General features: G+C 45.1%; 1 pseudogene; it reads right to left on the reverse strand.

Moving 5' to 3' along the window:
* Positions 1–243: 243 nt before the first annotated feature.
* On the reverse strand, positions 244–2,655 carry LOC149440533 (E3 ubiquitin/ISG15 ligase TRIM25-like; annotated as a pseudogene).
* Between the last annotated feature and the right edge of the window lie 2,690 nt (positions 2,656–5,345).

Here is a 5,345-nt window from a genome sequence, read left to right on the forward strand (position 1 = left end):
ATACTGCATGTTGAAATGCTTTTTTATATATTACATAATGTATAAACATTTTTTTTTAAATATATTTTTCAGATTTTTTTTAAACATATAAAATAGTAATTTTTAACATATATTCTTACATATATTTGTAAATGCATTCCAAAAGATTAAATGTATTTTTAAAGACATACAGTATATTTGAAAATGTATTTTTCATATATTTTGTAATAAAAAGGCATTTATATATATATATATATATATATATATATAATTTTTTTTTTTTATATATTGAATATGGCCAAAATTGTAGCATTTCAAATATATTTTTCTTCCATGTGGGTCAGAAAGAAAACCTGCTTGGGGTTCTGGCCTTCCCCCTCTCTACAGTAGAAAAACACTTTGATTTCTGTCTTTGTCGCTGTTGGAAAGTCACTTTCATTTCCTGTCTGGTAAATCGTTGTCTCCAGGACAGGAAGTAGAGGGAAATCTCTCCAATGGAGCCCCAGATAGATGTGAAACCTGACAGGGGTTCTAATTCTTTCCCACTCTGTTCAAAACTGAAAAAAAAATGTTTTGGCTGTAAATGCAGGTGCAGGTTCTAGGGCTGCTACTCCAATCCTGACTACGCTACGTTGTGTTCCACCGACCCAGAACAAGCATGCAGCCAGTGAAGCCTGAATGCTCTGACCTCCTGCATGCTTGTTCCTGGTGGTCACACATGTAGTGAAGTGAGGTTTAGGATGACAATGAAGACCTCCTAAAGCCTGCACCCCCCCCCCCCCCAAAAAAAGGTAATGTTGTTTTGTTTCCACTGCTTTCCCCTATTGGCTGAGCATTTTATAAATCACATTCTCCACCCTGTGATGTCACCAGGCTCGGGGCAGATTTCTCACTTCTGGCTCCTCCCACATATCTTTATACAGCCATCCCATACACCTACCCCGACATGGAGGGGCTGAGTGAAGGTGGTGGTGAAGGTGTGGAGGTGTCGGATCGGGTCACACAGTTCATAGAAGGTGATCCGCCCGGCCTCATAATCCAGATCTATCCTGACTCTGGTACTGGAGACACCGCCGGGTAATGGGGTCTTATTACTGTCATGTATCGCTGAGCACTGAGTCCCCCCCCACCTCCTCTGCAAACTCCAGGACTTCTTATTATTTCCAATCCATGACTGATCTCCTCTCCTGTCTATATTGGGGTAACACACCCCGACTCTCCAGAACAGCGACCTCCCGACATCCACTTCCCAGTAATGTCTCCCGAAGGAGAAACTCTGAATGCTCATCACCTGAGCAAAATGAAATTGCTCTGGTGTTTCTGGGCAATTCTGAGGTGATGATGAGAAGGAGGCAGTTTTCCCGTCATCTGATATATGTAGATCATTACCAGCTGTCCTCACATCCAGTAATATACCTGTAACCCCCGACACCCCCCATGTTTGCTCTACAGCCCCAATATTTGGTCCCCCAGCCTGGCGGCGTGAGTGTTGTATGGTGGAGAAGAGTTGGGTTGGCCTGGATGGTGGAGCATTGATGGGACCTTTGCCCTTTGTAGTAGACTGTGGAGAGACATGTGTGCCTGTACATTTCTGTACATTGAACCCAGACATGATATCAGATAAACCCGTGTGTAATGTGTGTGAGATCCCCCCATCCACATCCCCTCCATCATGGAGGAGGTTCTCATGTCTCTCTCTGTCCTCATCATCTCCATCCTCAGTATCACACAAGTCACCTGTGTCTGATTCCTGTAGGACAGTCAGTGGATCCGTCATGTTACACAGCTCCTCAATGTCCCTCATCTTCCTGGACAGCTCCTCCTTCTTTATTTCCAGATCCCGAATATAATCCAACATGGGACAGGAGACCTGTTCTGCCCACCCAGAGATGTCCCTCAGGACTCTCTTCTCCAGGTCTTCCAGACGTCTCCTGAGGTCTCTGAACAGGGCAGTGACTCTCTTGGTTTCATCATCTGCTTTTCCTTGTACTTTCCTCCTGTGTTCCTGCAGACTCTGGACTCTTTTCTCCATCTCCTCTCTCTCTGTCATCAGTTTCTGCAGAACATTCCTCAGTTTCTTCTTCTTCTTCTCAGAGGCCTCCTCCAGAGTCTCCATCTGGTGTCCCCAATGTTCTCCATCCAGCCTGCAGGACATACAGATACAGGTGGAGTCCCCGGTGCAGTAATACTCCAGGATCTTCTTATGGATGGAGCATTTCCTGTCCTTCAGGGAAGTGGTGGGGTCACATAGGACGTGTTCTGGTGACTTGCTGTGGACTCTCAGGTGGTTGTCACACAGAGAAGCTTCACAATGCAGACAGGATTTCACAGCCGGTACAGGAATGTGGATACAGTAAGTACAGAAGACCCCGCTTTTGTCCTGAGCACCCTGTGTGGTCTGGAGGGTCTCCACTATCTTACACAGAGTATTGTTCTTCTGAAGGACGGGGCGTTTCTTGAAGACTTCTGTGCATTCAGGACAGGAATAACCTCCAGACCCCTCCTGTGTATCCAGCACACGGCCAATACAGACCCGGCAGAAGTTGTGTCCACATTTCAGGGTTACTGGATCTGAAAAAATGTTTTGACAGACGGAACATTTCAGATCATCTCTCAGATCGGCAGACGCCATCGCTGACAGCAGAAGGAAATGACAGAAAAATACTCTGCCACGTATTACCCAGTGTGGCCAGTTCTGCACATTCCTACACAAGGCGAGGCCGAGACTCATAGTTATAGGTCCATAGTTAAGTGTTCAGATAGCCTTTGGAACATTCCAGCTCCTCCTTCAGGTGAGAAGATGCCATTGCTGACAGCAGAAGGAAATGACAGAAAAATACTCTGCCACGTATTACCCTGTGTGGCCAGTTCTGCACATTCCTACACAAGGCGAGGCCGAGACTCATAGTTATAGGTCCATAGTTAAGTGTTCAGATCGCTTTTGGAACATTCCAGCTCCTCCTTCAGGTGAGAAGATGCCATTGCTGACAGCAGAAGAGTAAAGTGAGAAGATGAAACTCTGTCAGCTTATTTATTTAGATAGAAAACAATGTACAATGTCCAGTAATCCATAAAGCCGGATCTGTCTGCTCTGCGGGGGATCTGTCAGCTGACCCTTACTGAGCATGCGGATGACAGGTCTCCATGTTTGTGCAGAGCGGACACGGACACAGCTTCTGTTCTCTATAGGCCAGTCGGATGCAAATGAACCACCTGTCCGTTTACATCCGACCATCATCAGATCCACTAGACAGATGGGGAACGGATCCGTGATCCATTTGTTTTTAGTGGATTGGATCAGATTCAGGCTAGTGTAAATGGATAACCGGTCCATTTACATCTACCTCCCCATAGAGAGCAATGGATGGTCCAATCAGGTTGGCTTGAAAAATGGACAGGTGGACCCGATCGGGCCACCCATGAGAAAGAGGTCTAACAGTCATGCAATTAAAGTTACAGTGTGATTGGTTGATGGGTTTACTGTACTTTGCATATGTAGCACTACCCCCTTAGGAGTTGCTGAGTTTTGGGTCCCCCTAAGCTCTGCACAGCCAGGAAAAATGCATTTTCTTGCACACTTTTCACACAGGTGTCACTAAACAGTTCTTGGGCTTGGTTTTTTGTGATTTTATTAAGGGGTTTAGAACTTGGATGGGGTCTAGGAGTATAGGGGATGCTGGAGGAACTGCAGAACTTTGAGGACAAACTCCTTAGCAACTATGTACAAAAATGTGGATAGCAACAGTCTTTTTCCTTGAAGAGCACCAAAGACCCTTTGGTGTACCTCCTCAGACCCCAGATGAATCCTCCTCTTCACCCAGCTGCCTTGAGGGTATCCCTGGTCAAGGGGGCCCAAGAGCTCTAGACTTAAAATGGTCCCAGATGAGGATTAGTTGGGTATTGCACCTGACCACCCTCTCCCCTTATCTGGCCCAGGGGGTACTCACTCTGTCTTTCCCCATTTGCTTAGTGGGTTGGTGGCTGCCTTCAGGACTCTTACGCTGGGCTGGCTCCTTCCCTGCTCCACCCAAGGAGACAATGGGACAGAATCCTGCCTTCAGGTGGGATCCTCTTCTTGGGACCCCCTCCCAGGCTCCTCACTCCAGTCTTCTACCTGACACTCACTGCCCACTGTGGCACAGGGTATGCCACTTTTAAAGGTTGCCTTGGTCACCATGCCCAGCCTCCTGCCAGAAGATTGGCCAAGGTTCCTCAAACATGCAGATCTGGGCCTCCTCCACCCCTCTTCCAGAAATTGTTCTAAGTTTCTGGAAGGGTGGGAGGGCTCCAGAAGCATTGGCCTGTTAGACAATATATAATAAGAACCTCCTGCGCTCAGAAACCTAATTAAAAACTAGTTAGGGCTGCTAACACCTTGTTACCTAAAAGTGAAAAAAATGCTAGAAATAAAAAAAAAGGGTGTAGTGCTCTAATAAATAAATATATAATTAATAGATACTAAAATAGTGAACCGATCCCTATTGGGATATACAAGTGAAAAAATAGTGAATAAATAAATGGTCTACAACCGACCTAATGTGATCCAACAATCCAGTGCTGGATAATCCAGATCTCAGAAGTGAAAAAAACTCAAAACAATACAAAACTCAAAACTCAATACATTATGTCAATAAATAGTGAAACACACTTGTGATCCCAGCACTGGGGGGGAGGTAACTACAAAGAGTGAAAAAAGTGCTCAGTGTTGCAAAACACTCCAAACAACATATATATACTGTATATGTGATATTGATATTAGTGACAAATAATAACATGTAAATCCCCTATGAAAATTCAATCTGATTCATATTACACGAAAAAATGAATAGTAATAATTTTAGTGACAAATAGACAGAAATAAACATATAAATCCCCTATGAAAAAATCATAAACGCAAGTCCAACCAAATAATGTGTGACACCGATGTCCACAAACATACAAAAACATGCAGGTGATCTTGTGCATTGCAGCCTCTGGTGATCAATCCACACACAGCTAAATTGGCTCCTCACCTCCTTACCGTGACCCTAAAAGGGCCTACAAGCCTTTTGGATCCCTCCTGGACCCTCCAAGACCAGATTCCCTTTAGTAATATCCTAATTAGAGCCAACTAAAGGGGAATATCGAGCTGATCTTGACCTGGAAGGCTCCTACGCTTTTACCTGATGTGAGATTGTTTGGAGGATATTATTAAAAGGAATCCGGTCTTAAAGTGATTGTAAACCAGCCCTGATTCTCCTCTTCTTGGGTCCCCTGCCAGGGCACCTGGCTCCCCCACCACCAAGTGCCCTCCATAGCAAGCCACTTTCTATGGAGGTGTTCGTGCGTGCTCTCTCCCGAGCTGGCTCTGTGTGTCTATAGATTCA

The sequence above is a fragment of the Staurois parvus genome, unplaced genomic scaffold (genome assembly GCF_062004578.1).
Source record: "Staurois parvus isolate SC_StPar_1 unplaced genomic scaffold, SC_StPar_1.0 ptg001076l, whole genome shotgun sequence".
Classification (NCBI taxonomy): domain Eukaryota; kingdom Metazoa; phylum Chordata; class Amphibia; order Anura; family Ranidae; genus Staurois; species Staurois parvus.